The sequence below is a fragment of the Desmodus rotundus genome, chromosome 5 (assembly GCF_022682495.2).
Source record: "Desmodus rotundus isolate HL8 chromosome 5, HLdesRot8A.1, whole genome shotgun sequence".
Lineage (NCBI taxonomy): Eukaryota > Metazoa > Chordata > Mammalia > Chiroptera > Phyllostomidae > Desmodus > Desmodus rotundus.
The window spans coordinates 81254886-81269701 of NC_071391.1; the positions used below are offsets into that span (position 1 = coordinate 81254886).

The 14816-nt window shown below is 38.8% G+C and overlaps 1 pseudogene; it reads left to right on the top strand.

Moving 5' to 3' along the window:
• The first annotated feature begins 1554 nt into the window (after window positions 1–1554).
• LOC112314417 (obg-like ATPase 1 pseudogene) lies at window positions 1555–2706 on the top strand (annotated as a pseudogene).
• The last annotated feature ends 12110 nt before the right edge of the window (window positions 2707–14816 follow it).

A 14816-nucleotide genomic window follows, 5' to 3' on the forward strand; every position in this document is an offset into this window, starting at 1 on the left:
CTGTCTCATTGCTTAACTAATAAACTCCCTTTCACTTTAAAGCTGCCTATGGTTTGAATTCTTTTCTGTGTGAGGCCAAGAACCCACAGAATACCCAGACCCTGGGACCCTCAGAATGCCTGCATCAATAACACCTTGAAATCACTACAAAAATGTGCTTCTTTCACTGCAAATATTTCACCAGGGACTATTTCCTACACAAGGAAAATGTTGGGGAACCTTGTATTTAATCTTCAGAGCAGACCAAAACCATGCATGGTGAGTGCCAAGCACAGTGATTAATGGAGAGAAAGAAAAGTCAAATGCAGGTAGTAATTATGCTGAATTTGCTGCTTTTCTTGGACCAATGGTACAAGAAGAAGGTGAGATGCACTTCATAGGAGAGACAGCTAGGGCAAGTGTCTTTTTGAAAGCAGAAAGATTCTCTCTCATAATGGTAGGAGTAAAAGCATATACTTGGAGAGAAATAATGAGCTATGCTAAATATAGAACATCATATGCAAATGCTTGTACTTAAAACTAGCTGTTTAACTACTGAATGTACATAAATTATAACCATTAAAACAAAAAAAGTATAGAAACACAGACAATGGATGCCTTTATAGTAAAGGTATTTCAAAAAGGTTATTTTTTTCCTTTCATTTTCTTTGAGCAATATAGCTCCTTAGAATTAGAGGGGAAATGTTTGCATTAAGTCGTCAGTTCTTAAAAGTAAACTTTAACCCATACAGTTAGTCTCAGGATGATATAATGACTAGTTTTTACTAAAGCAACTTTAGGCTAATATCTTTGCATCATTCCATTTAACCCTCAGTTCCATGTGGTAATAGAATAATTTCCTCATTTTATAGATGTGCAAACTAAAGTTTTATGACACAGGTGACAAACACAAGACCCACGGGCCAAATCCAGCCCTCCACCTTGTTTTATCCAGCCCAGCACCTTGTTTCTACCCAGCGGCAGCACCAAGCTCTCGCTTAACTGTTAAGGAGTAGTTACATTTATACAGTCCTAAAATTACATTCAGCCCTTTGCAAGCAACCACGAGGCTGATGTTGCTCCCGGTGAAAATGAGTTTGACACCCCTGCTTTATGAGGTTAAACAAATTGCTCAAGTTTGCACAATCAGCACATGGTGGAACCAGACTTTGAACTAGGTTAAGTAACTCAGAATTCAGGCATGGGATGTTCCTCCCCACATCCAGTTGTTGGATAAATAAAGGGAACCAAGAGGGAGGAAAGCAAGATGAGGTGATAGTCACTGTATTTCTCCTATAAGTGATCTTGGGTCTGAATAAATTGGCATTTAAGATGAGGCTTGAAGGACAGATAGAAGTTAGATTTAAAAATCAGTTAGTGGCAGGGCAGGGCACCTGCACACAGGTGATGCCAGGTGATCCACCCTCCTGTTCCACCACCACTGCTATTAAGTGTTTTGCTCTGTGGAAGTGACTGGTCTTCACTCTCTTTCATCCTTTCTCCCTGTCTCCTGCTGTCAGTAAGACCCATCTGCCACTGCCTCTGGGACTCCATTCCCACACCGCTTTGAGCACAATGTCTCCCAAAAGGGGAGGTGATGGAATTAAACCACCCCAATCATTGGAAGATTTGGAACCTCCTTTTATTGTCGGATTGCCAAATGTTGGGAAATCTACCTTCTTCAATGCGTGAAACAATAGTCAGTCTTCAGCATAAAACTTCCCATTCTGCACTATTGATCCTAATGACAGCAGAGTACCTGTGCCAGATGAAAGGTGTGATTTTCTTTGCCAGTACCACAGACCAGCAGGCAAGACTCCTGCCTTTCTAAATGTAGGGGATATTGCTGGTCTTGTAAAAGGGGCTCACAATGGCCAAGGCCTGGGAAATGCCTTTTTACTCACATTAGTGCCTGTGATGGAATCTTTCATCTAACACGTGCTTTTGAAGATGATGCCATGCATGTTGAAGGACGTGTAGCTCCTATTTGAGACAGAAGTAATACACAAAGAGCTTCAGCTTAAAGATGAGGAAATGATTGGCTCATTATAGATGAACTGGAAGAAGGGGCTGTGAGAGGAAGAGATAAAAAAACAAAACCTGAATTTGATATAATGTGCAAAGTCAAATCCTGGGCTATAGATCAAAAGAACCTGTTTGCTTCTATCATGATTGGAATGACAAAGAGATTAAAGTGCTGAATAACTTACTTCTGACTTTAAAAATAATAGTCTACTTGGTTAATCCTTCTGGAAAGGACTACATTAGAAGGAAAAACAAATGGTTGATAAAAATTAATGAATGAGTGGACAGGTATGACCCAGGTGCCTTGGTTATTCCTTTCAGTGGGATGTTGGAATGCTAGTTGCAAGAATTGAGTGCTGAGGAGAGACAGAAGTATCTGAAAAAGAACAAGACACAAAGTGCTTTGCCAAAGTTCATTAAGGCTGGGTTTGCAACACTCCAACCAGAATGCTCTTTCACTGCAGGCCCAGATGAAGTGTGTCCTGTACTCAGGGAGGGCATGGAGGCTCCTCAAGCTGCAGAAGACTCACACAGATTTTGAAAAATGATTCATTATGGTTGAAGTAATGAAATATAAATATTTTCAAGAGGAAGTTTCTGAAAATTTGGTCAAGGCTGCTTAAAAGTACAGACAAGGCAGAAATAGGTATTGATGAAAGTGGAGATAATATCCTCTTCAAATTTAATACATCCCAGCAATAGAAGAATAAATAAATTTTAGTTATTACTTAGATAAATGTACAATTTCCAAAAGGTATATGATTTTTTTTAATTAAAATTTCTGAAAACTAAAGGGACAAAGTTGGGAGGATGGGAATCTTCTACAAACAGAATTATTTTTATTCATTTTAAAATTAAAATACTCTGTACCTTCAGTGAAATGCAAAGTCTCTAATGTGAACAGCTTTGCTTTTTGCATGACTAAGACCCTACTCCAAACTGTAGAAGCTTCCAGGAACCATATTACTCTTATGATACTTCAGTAATCTCTGTCACATTTGACAGTGAGGGCAATGTGGCTTGCTCCTTTTTGAATCTACAGATAATCCATGTTTTGCTATACTTCAGATGCCTACACTCAATAAAACATTGGAATATCAATCAATCAGATGGTAGGGGGGCTAGCAGGTAGGAAAAGACAGTCTAGTCAGAGGGAATGGTATGTGCAAAAGCATGGAGAGAAGGGGTGTATGAAGCACTGTGATACATAATATAGTTGGAGAACCGTGAGGATGGGGGTGGAGAGGAGTGATGTGACGAACTGTACTTTCCAAAGACAACTGCAACAATAGCTCCTGTCCTACATGATCTTTTACAGTCTGGCCACCATTCCCTGTCACCAAATAGAGTCGAATCCTCTCTCTTTGAATATCGGTGGGCTTGGGACTTGCTAGTCACAAATATAAAGTGATGGAAGTGACACTGAGTGCTCTCTGTGGCTAGGTCATAAAAGGCAACATGGCTTCTGCATTGTTAGCTGGGACATCCATCTTTGGTGTCCTGAGCTGCCATTTGAGAATTCTAATGACCTGAGGTTGCCATTCTATGGGGAAGTCTAGGCCCCATGGAGAAGCCATTGTAAGTATTCTGGCTGACAGTCCCAGATGAGGTCCCAGCCAACACTCATGTAAAATATCACAGACATCAACCATTATACATGTGAATGGAGAAATTTCCTGATGATTCCAGTTTCCATTTATTAAATCATTCCAGCCTTTAAGTCATCTCAGATGAGGCTCCAGACATCATACAGCAGAAACAACTATCTTTGTTGTGTACTGAGTTTGTGACCCAACCAATGGTTCTTTTATAGCACTAATGTTTGGGATGACTTGCTATGCAGCTGTAGTAATTGGAACAGATGGTTGTATTGTGCAAGCAGTTGACTAAATATGTCTGGAGTTCAGGAGAGAGATGTGGGCTGGAAATTTAGCCCTCAGAGTAAATTTAGCTGAAGCCTTAAGAAGACATGGGGTTATCCACAGGGGTGTGTAGACTTGAAAAAAGGTTAATAATGTAATCCTGGAGCATATGAACACTGAAGAGGCAGCAAAATGACAAGAAACAAGAAAGAGACCAAGAAAAAGTCATCCAAGGAAGGAGCAAAATGAGGAGAGAGGGTTATTAAGGAAGGCAAAGGATGAGAATGTTTTATGAAATGCAGAGAGATCAACACTTTCAGATGCTGCAGAGAGAGAGCACTGGAAATGTATCTGTGAGTTTAACAATAAATAGGTGACCTAGTCCAGACCAGTTTCAGGAAGAAGTGAGGATGAAGGACAGACTGAGGTGTGGTGAAGAGTGTGTGCCTTGCATAGTAGGTGCTTAATAAATATTTGTTGAATAAATGAATCTGAGGTGGTGAAATAGAGACAAGTTGGTTAGAGATGGAAAAACAGATGAATAGCTGGCAGAAATAGCCAAGGAGTCTTGGTGAGAATAGAGGGGAGAGGGAGAGAAGGTATTTTAGCACTTGCAGGTGAAGCTGCAGTATACTTCTTTCCCCACAGCTGTCCCTTGCTGCCATTGGCCCACACCAGCATCTGGCATGGGGCTTGTGCAGAGCCCACTGCACATACCCCACAGTTGCTTAGCTGTTCTGAAGTTCCAGCCTTGGGATTTTTTTCACCACATCACAGCACTGCCTGGATGACAGTGACATGGGTGAGTTGCCAACACTTCCCAGAACATGCAAGTATTTTGTTTAATAAGAGGGCAGGGATTGGGGGAAGGAGAGAGCAGTCAGCCAACTATAAAACATGGTCACAAACTGTAGTCTAATAGACAAGTGTCATGGAAAAAGTTAAGAACAACATCTTCTATTCTGACAGCACTTTCTTTCTTCCAAAAGCCTGTAACACCCTATAACTCAAATTTGTTTCCTAAATTTACCCAATCCAGCACAAACATGACACTTGCTTTGTGAGTATACTAGAGGATCAGGAGGAGGATGGCAGGATACTTTCAGACAATTTAATATTCTGATTTTTTACTTAAAACTAAATCTAGAACCAAACACATTGCTGTTTTTTTTAATAATAGGTTAGTTTTTTATTTTTATAGTTTCTGTTTTACATTATTAATTTAAGCTGGTTTTGAGGTAAATTTGCTTCCCACAGAGTCTTGACAGGTGACTTACGGATGAACTATGCCAAAAACTTGCTGTTTAGTAAGTGGGGATAATCCTTGTCTGAATATACATTATAATACAGTATTAAAGGAATAATATTTTAATTCAGCTGCCATTCAGACTTACTGATTTTCTGTTGCACTGGTGTTTGTCCGGGGATGGAGAAATTCTAAGTCAATGGAAAATTATGATTGCTTGAAGCAAGTTAGGAAAATGAGTGAATTATGGATCTTTTTCAAATCACATGCTGAAAAGGCTAACTTAGACTAACCAGAACAGCAAAACTTCTTTTAAGATGATCATTAAATACTCCTGTCTTATATTTGCTTGCCAAATTTTGCAAAGGGATAGACTCCTCCAGGCTTTTTATATTCTAAAGCAGCTTCATATGAGAAACAGAGTTTTCATTAATAGCATAGAATCAACTTATTTTAAAGAAAAATCAGCCTTTGAGTCTTTTCCATGCCCTGGGACCTTACTTCCAGAAGAAAGCCTGAAACTGGTGTCCTCTTATTATGCCATCGAAGCTACATGAAACTGCCAAGAGCATGCCGTTTCTCTTGCCAAATCGTCATGAGACAAAAATGTTTCCAAATTTTCTCTCCCCATCTCCCTGAATTTGCTATTAACCAAAAGAACATAAAATTGCTTCAGACACTTTTTCATCCTTAATGGGTGTTAGTGTTCAAAAACCATATTTCTTCCTATATCAACAATGGCTTTTTCAAGAGGAATGATAAAGTCAAGTCTAGGAGCCATCAGAGTGGCCTCATCCGCAGACATTTTGGATCCAAGAATGATCTCTGTAAGATGGACTCCCAGTGAGATAGATTCCAGTCTGTCTCCGTAGCAATAGACTTTCAGCTACCTCCGCTGAGGATTTTATTCTGTCCTCAAGCTGTGTGATGGTTACATATGTGTGTCAACTTGATTGGACTATGGGGTGCTTAGATGCTTGGTGAAACATCATTTTGGGATGTGTGTAAGAGTGTGGATGAGGTTAGCATTTGAATCAATGTAAAGTACATTGTCCACCTCAGTGTGGATGGGCCTCATCCAATTCTCTGAAGGCCCAAATGGAGCAAAAAGCTGAACAAGACAGGATTCACTCTCTCTGCCTGATGGTCAAGCTGAGACATTGTTCTTCTGCATTTGGACTCAGACTCAGACTGGAACTTGAACCATCCGCTCTTCTGGTTCTCAAGCCTTTGGACTGCAGATCTTGGGAATTCTCAATCTTTGTAATCATGTTTGCCAATTCCTCTGAATAAATGAATGAATGAAATAAGTAAGTAAATGTGTATCTCCTATTGGTTTTGTTTTTCTAGAGAACCCTGACTGATACAGGCCTTTTGTTGTGCTTTTCCCAGTCCCAGTGTTCAGGCTATATATAACAAAAGACGGGGATCATGGCAAAGCCAGCGTGACCCCACGTCTCACACACAGCACTGAGTGGGGACTTCACTCTCGTCACTCAGATGGTTAAAATGGGGGAGGCTGTTATGTGGTAGCATGACTATTTTCACTCCCCACTCCAATCGTCCTTGGGTATTTGCTTTTAAAGTTCATTTATAGGGAGTTCCTTGTTTAGAGAAAATAAAAATATAGAGAAGATGACCACAAAATTATTCTTCAGAGCATCATTTAGTTGCCCATCTGGGTTCAGTTGCCTAGTTTGCCAATTATTTAGTCTCTTTATTACTAATATGTCCAGCTGTTCACCTGCTTGCAGGTTATTTTAGTGCGAATTAGCAACTAAACTTGAAGAGGGTCATGGGACATGGAAAGGAATGAAAGTTGAAGCAGTTGATGCTACTGTTTTCCTTCTGTCTGGTTTCATGGAAGTAAGCCTGAGGTTTAGAAATTACACTTGGGTTTTCAATGACTTTTACTGAGGGGAAAAAGAATTTAACATGCTACACCTCAAAAGATCACTTCCAATTTCTACGCTCTCACAACTTAGGAGGCATTCATGTCAGTCAGTTTGTTAAATTGGCAACTGCTAATTTTGCATATCCAAGAAGAGCTAGGGAAGGATACGTTTTAAACATAGGACTCAGGCATTTAAATGCTTGCTTAAAATTTACTTGGGACATATGAAATATTTCCACAAGAAAATTTAAATGAACTTAATAATAATGATTAGACAGACACAGATTGATACAGTAGAAGTAGACAAAGATATATATTTACTGTATGATCTTGGATACATCACTTCACTGCTCTGGGCTTCAATTGCTCTGATGTCACATGAATAAAATGAGGAAGTGCCTGTTTTTCAAACTATGTCATGGTGCCCTGCTATCTGCGGAGATGAGGATAATCTGAGTGGGGGGGAGCTCCTAGTCCCTGCTTCATTTTAATCTAGCCATGTACACATGGAACTTTCATGAAATATTTCATTTGAAGAGACATTTTTCAGACAGATTGAAAATGGTGGCAGAGAAGGTGGGAGTTACATTCACCATCCCCCAGGACCAAACTGTAATTGCAGCTAAAATATAGAACAATCAACCTAAATAACCAATAGAAGACTATCTGAACAGAGGTTTTATAACCAAGGATTTACAGAAGCCACATTGAGACCGCTAAGAAAGATGGAAAAAGGAAAAGGGCTGGCCTCGCTCTCAGAGGAGGTGGCTGAGATACCAGAGGACTACCTCAGCTGCACAGGTCCCCCGTGAGGAGCATGGAGTCTCAACCCCTTTCTCATGCACACCAAAACCCAGAAGAGGCAGCCACAAGCTGAGGATCACTTTGTAGCTCAAAACAGGTAGGCTGGAGCCAGTCACAGGAAACATCTGACATTGACCTGCACCAGAGTCTGTCCTAAGAGGCCCTAGAAAAAACACACCCAGTGGTGGACTTTAGACAATATCAGAGCAGGATCCAATTAGCTCTACAAGCAGAACATCCAAAAAGAGATCTCAGTAGGCACCAGACCCTGCTGAGGCAAATTCTTCTTCATAGAATCAGCACTTGCACAGCAGCCTGCCTGGACACTGTGTTTCGGGTTAATCCTCACAGTCAGCCAGCCTGAGGGTTAGCCTCTCGCATAGGCAGGCCAAAAGTAATCAAGACTCAACTACAATAGAAGGACTCACATAACTTACACAAAACAAGACAAAGAAGTACACTACATAATGATAAAGGAACCAATCCAACAAAGGGATATAACTGTTAAACATTTATACACACAACTTAGGAGCACCTAAATACAAATACAATTTTGATGGATTTTAACACTCAGTTATCATCAATGGATAGATCTTCTAGAAAAACAACAAGGAAATAGTAGCTATAAATGACACACTAGAGAAAATGAATTTAATTGACATTTTTAGAGCATTCACACCAAAGCCGCAGAATATACATTCTTTTCAAGTGCACATTGAACATTTTCTAGGATAGAACACATGTTAGGACACAAAACAAGTCTCAATAAATTTAAGAAGACTGAAATCATATTAAGCATCTTCTCTGACCATAATGGTATGAATCTAGAAATTAATCTCAAGAGATAAACTCAAAATTGCATAAACATATGGAAGCTAAAAAACATGTTACAAAACAATGAATAGGTTAACAAGGAGATCAGGAAGAAAACAGAAGATACCTTGAAACAATTGAAGATGAGAACACACCAACCCCAAATCTATGAAACATTGCAAAAGAAGTTTTAAGAGGGAACTCATAGCACTATAGGCATACCTCAAGAAATAAGGAAAACCTGAAATAAAAAATTTAACCTTACATTTAAAAGAACTAGAAAAAATGAACAACAAATAAAGCCAAAAGTGAGTAGAAGAAAGGAAACGATAAAGATTAGGGCAGAAATAAATGACATAAGATTATTTAAAGAAAAACAGTACAAAAGATCAAGGACACCAATAACTGGTTCTTCAAAAAGATAAATAAGATTGATAACTTTTAACAGACATTAAGAAAAAAAGAGGACTCAAATAAACAAAATCAGAAATTAAGGAGAAGTAACAACTGACAGCACAGAAAAACAAGAGACTATAAGAAAATATTATGAACAAATATATGCCAAAAAATTGGGCAATCTCAAAAAAATGGATAAATTCTTAGAAACATACAATCTCTCAATACTGAATCAAGAAGAAACAAAATCTGAACAGACTAATTAAAGCTAATGAAATTGAAATATTAATAAAAAAACTTCCAACAAACAAATGTGTACTGGATAGCTTCACAGGTGAATTTTGCTGAACATTCAAAAAAGAGTACCTATCCTTCTCAAACTATTTCAAAAAATTTAAGAGGAGGGAAAATGCCTAAGCTCATTTTACGAGGCCAGCGTTATCCTAACTCCAAAACCACATAAAGACACCACAGAGAAGGAAAATTATAGGCCAATATTCTTGATGAACATAATGCAAAAATCTTCAACAAAATATTAGACAACTGAATTCAGCAATACATTTAAAAAAATCACACATCATGATGAAATGGGATTTATTCCTGGAATACAGGATTGGTATAATATTCACAAATCCAATAAATGTGATATATCACATAAACAAGATAAGGGGTAAAAATCATATGATCATATTAATAAATGCAGAAAAAGCAGTTGACAAAATCCAAATCCCACATTTGGTAAAAACTCTTAGAAAAGTGAGAATAGAGGGAACATACCTCCACATAATAAAGGCTATATATGATAAACCCACAGCTAACATATACTCAGTGGGGAATATCAGGAACACATAGGGATGTTCACTTTTACCACTCTTATTCAATGCAGTACTGGAAGTCTTAGTCACAGAAGTCAGATATGAAGAAGAAATTTAAAAATCCAAACAGGAAAGGAAGAAGTAAAACTGTCATTATTTATAGATGACATGATGCTGTATATAGAGAACCCTAAAATTCCACCAAAACTTACTAGAACTGACAAATAAATTCAGTAAAATAGAAAGATACAAAATAATTACCCAGAAATTGGTTGCATTTCTATATACCAATAATGAACTATTAGAAAGGGAACCTAAGAAAACAATCCCATTTACAACTGCATCAGAAAAAAAAAGTTAGGAATAAATTTCAACAAGGATATAAAAGCCCTGTACTCAAAAAATTATGACACTAAAAAGGAATTGAAGAAGACAGAAATAAATAGAAACATATACCATGGTGTACTTTGTTAAAATATTCACAATACACAAAGAAATCTATAGGTTTAACACAATTCTTATCAAAATACTGACGGCATATTTCACAGAACTAGGACAAATAATTCACAAATTTATATGGAACCGCAAAGGATCCTGAATAGATACTGGCATAAAAACAAATGTATAAGGAGCAAGTTAGCAGCGAGGTAGGTGGGAGCGGAGCCCAGTTCTCCCTGTGCCCAGCTGGAACACCTAGCCGATCTTCTGAGGAACAGAGTGAACAGTCAATAGAATCCCAGCTTGTATGAAGTTTGGAGGCCAAAAAGTGTAAAAGACATAGAAAAACAGATGGTGAGGAGATTGTGCTGGGACAGTAAGGTCCATGGGATCTGTGCAGGTACCTAGGCCACTGTGGCCCCCAGCCCCACGCCTGCCTCAAGATATGGGGAGGAAAGTTAGATCACCAACTCCCTCCCCTACCGGAGCAGAGAGGGCAGCCCAACACCAGGAGGGACCTGGATGCTGGAAGTTGCTGGGGGGAATAGACACGAAGTGGGAGACACAAAGAGGTGGTATTCACCCCCTGGGACTGTGGATGCCGGCTAGGTCACTAACAGAGAAATTGGGGTGCCAGGCGACACCTAGAGAAGGGGAAAGAGTTGGGCCATGTTGGACCCTGACCCAGATACTCTCCAGACTGGTTAGAAAGTTGGGGTATGTGAAAAGCTGTGTGGTTGTTAAGAACAGTGGGCAAGGCTTTGTAAGGAACTCTGGAGCAGTGGCTGGCTTGCTCAGAGGGTGATTTGAGCTATGTGCCAATGCCTGACCTGCACTGCATGCCCAGAGACTGAGTGGCTGATCGGAGCCATGTGCCTGGGCTTGACTTGCGCTGTGCCCCAGAAACAGAGTGGCTGGTTTCAGCCTGGAAGCTCATGGAGGACCTGGGCTGGAGGCTGGGCAACTGTGAATATTGCTGCCCAGACCTGGTCCCAATCCTTGCAAAAATATATGAAGGGAGAAAAGCGAAGCCTAGCCCCCTTCTTCCTGTGATATCCAGGAATACCTGCAGAACTCACTCAATGGGTTTAAAGTCAGCAGGAAGCTTATTATTATTTTTTTCTTTCCTCACTCTTGTTTTACTTTTTTTCTTCCTCCCAGTGAGAAAATAAGATGTAGAGTTATGAAAGGTCCAGAGACAGATCCAAAGGAGAGCACAAGGCTAACCCCCAAAACTGAGAAACTGAGACAAATGTCACTTTGCTCTCCCATAAAGCTGACATTTTATTGTTTATGTGTATTATTATTTTTCATTATTCTTACTTTTATTTTATTAGTTTTTAAAAATTTCTTCTCCTTATGTTTAGTTTTCTTCATTTTATTTCTCTGTTTAATTGCATTGTTTGACTAGTTTTCCTTATTCTCTCTTTATTGTATTTTAATTTTCCTTCTTTCACTTCATTCATGTTCCAATAACACAGTACTCTTGATTGTGTACTTTCTATTCTGGTTATCCAAATCATATATTTCTTGTTATATTATTGCTGTTCCAGCACTCTTGTAAATAATTCTTGTTCCACACAATTGTACATACTACACAGCAACCCTCCATGATCTTAGCCCATTTCACTTTATTCCTGAGCATTATTATTGTTGTGGTTAACTCTATTCTCTTGCACACTATGCCTGCTTTCTATCCTTTACTCTCACTATATCTCATCACCTAACCTTGCACAGGTGCTCTGTTTTCTGTATTCAGCTCACAGTACTCCTCCCCACTAAGAAGAGTCTTATCTCTCTTTCATCTTTTATAAAAACTGGCTAGTTGGGTGAAATATTTTGGTAAATGCTTTACTTCTCCAAAGGATCGTCTATCTCTTCTCTTCTTGATGGTACTTTAAATCCCATAGAATACTTTCCCTCTGTTTTAATCCATTTTGCCTAACCCCTGCCACTGATGACATACAAGACTAGGTGGGAGCTGTGATCATCAGTATACCCGCGGGAGGAGAGAACCCACCAACAAAGGAACCACCAGAAGGTAAAACCCCAGTACAACAAGAAAGCCTAGACAAAGAGAAGAAAAGGACAAACCTAGAGCATCCAGACAAGGAGATCAAAGAGACCACACCACTGAATCCCATAGAATTCTTATCATAGAAGTTCAGCGTACATGGATAGCTAGCAAAGCAAAACATCAGGAAGAGTAGAAACAAACTAAAGAGTCACTTAAAATGGGGATACAAAAAAAAGAACCTGCAATCAAAAGGCATAAAAGACTCCCCACTAAAATAGGCAAATGAAATGGAGGTAAGCAAACTATCAGATATAGAATTCAAAATAATGGTTATAAGGATTCTCAAGGAACTCACAGACAAATACAAGGAATTGAGTGAGAACTACAACATTATGAAAAAGGAAATAGAAACTATAAACAAAAACAAGGAAAAAATGAACAACAAAATCTCAGAAATAAAAAACACACTAGAAGGAATTACAAGCAGGCTGGATGAAGAGGAGGATCAAATGAGCAAGCTGGAGGACAAGGTAGAAAAAAACACCCAGAAAGAGCAAGAAAAGGAAAAGAGACTAAGCAAAAACAAAGAGGTGGTGAGGAAACTGCAAGAAAACATGGAGCATAACAATATCCATATAATAAGGAAAACAGAAGGAGAAGAAGAGGAGCAAGGGGTAGAAAACCTGTTAGAGAAGGTAATGATTGAAAACTTCCCTAATTTGATGCAGATTTGTTGCTCTACTTAGTCATTTTGAATGAGCACACAGTACACATGCTCACTCAATGGCATCTACTGCCCCCCGCTGACTAGTACAGTGAAGTCGTCATTGTTCACGCATGCACAATTCCCAAAACTAAAATCACCTTTGAAAGGGAAAAGATTTCAGACTATCAATGAGATTAAAAAAAAAAAAATACAACAATGCAGCTGATGGAGTTTGGGAGAACTGTGTGAGGTCCCAAGGTGTCTACTTTGAAGGGGGCTGAGGCATTATCGTCCTATATACAATGTTTTCTGTATCTTGTATCTATCTTCTTCAATAAATGTCTATATTTTCCATAAAAAAAGGAAAACTTCCCGAATTTGATGAGAGAAGAAGCCATGCAAGTCCAGGAAGCAGAGAGGGTCCCAATCAAGAGGAACCCAAAGAGGCCCACTGCAAGACACATCAAAATTAAAATGGTAAAATTTAAATGCAGCAAGGGAGAAACAGGAAGTAACATACAAGGGAACCCCGAAAAGGCCAGTAGTTGAGTTCTCAGCAGAAACACTATAAGCCAGAAGGGAATGGCAAGGAATATTCCAAGTAATGAAAAGCAAAGGCCTGCAAACAAGACTACTCTATCCAGCAAGGCTTTCAATTAAAATGGGAGGAGAAAAAAGGAGTTTCCCAGACAAAAGAAGCCTCAAAGAATACACCTCCTCCAAACCAGCACTGCAAGATATGCTAAAGGGACTGCTTTAAGAAGAGGAAGAAAAACAGTAAGAGAGAAAGGAACAAAGGTACAAAGGCAGTAAAATGGAAATGAATAAGTACCTATCAATAAGAACCTTAAATATAAATGGATTAAATTCTCCAATCAAAAGATATAGGGTAGCTGAATGGATAAGAAAACATGACCCACACATATGCTGCCTACAAGAGACCCATTTCAGAACAAAAGACCTACACAGACTGAAAGTGCAGGGCTGGAAACAAATATTCCAAGCAAACAGATAGGAAAAAAGCCAGGGTAGCAATACTTACATCTGACAAAATAGACTTGAAAACAAAGTCCATAAAAAGAGACCCAGAAGTATATTTCATAATACTCAAGGGAAGAATCCTTCAAGAAGGCATAAGCATTGTAAATATATATGCATCCAATATAGGAGTACCCAAATACATAAGGAAAAATACATGAGGACTTCAAGAAAGATATCGATAGCAACACACTTATAGTAGGGGATTTTAACACCCAGCTGTCAAAAATAGATAGATCTTCCAAACAAAATATCAACAAGGATATTGTGGCATTGAACGATGCCCCAAATGAAATGGACTTACTGATCTATGTAGTACGCGGTTCAACTCAAAGAAGCAAAATGCACATTCTTTTCAAATGCACATGGAATATTTTCAAAGATAGACCACATGAAAGGACACAAAATAAGCCTCAACAAATTCAAGAAAATTGAAGTCATGTCAAGCATTTTCTCTGACCACAATGGACTGAAAGTAGGAACCAACCTCAAGGCAAAAACTCAAAAACACTCAAAGTCACAGAGATGAATATCATGCTACTAAACAATGAATGGGTTAAAAATGAGATCAAGGAAGAAATCAAAAAGTTTCTGGAAACAAAAGAAAATGAACTCACAACAATCCAAAACTTGTGGAACACAGTGAAGACAGTTGTGAGAGGGAAGTTCATAGCCATACAGGCCTGCCTAGAAAAGATGGAAACATTTCAAATAAACAATCTAATCTTACATCTACAAGAACTGGAGGAACAATAACAAAGACAGCCCAGAGCAAGTAGAAGG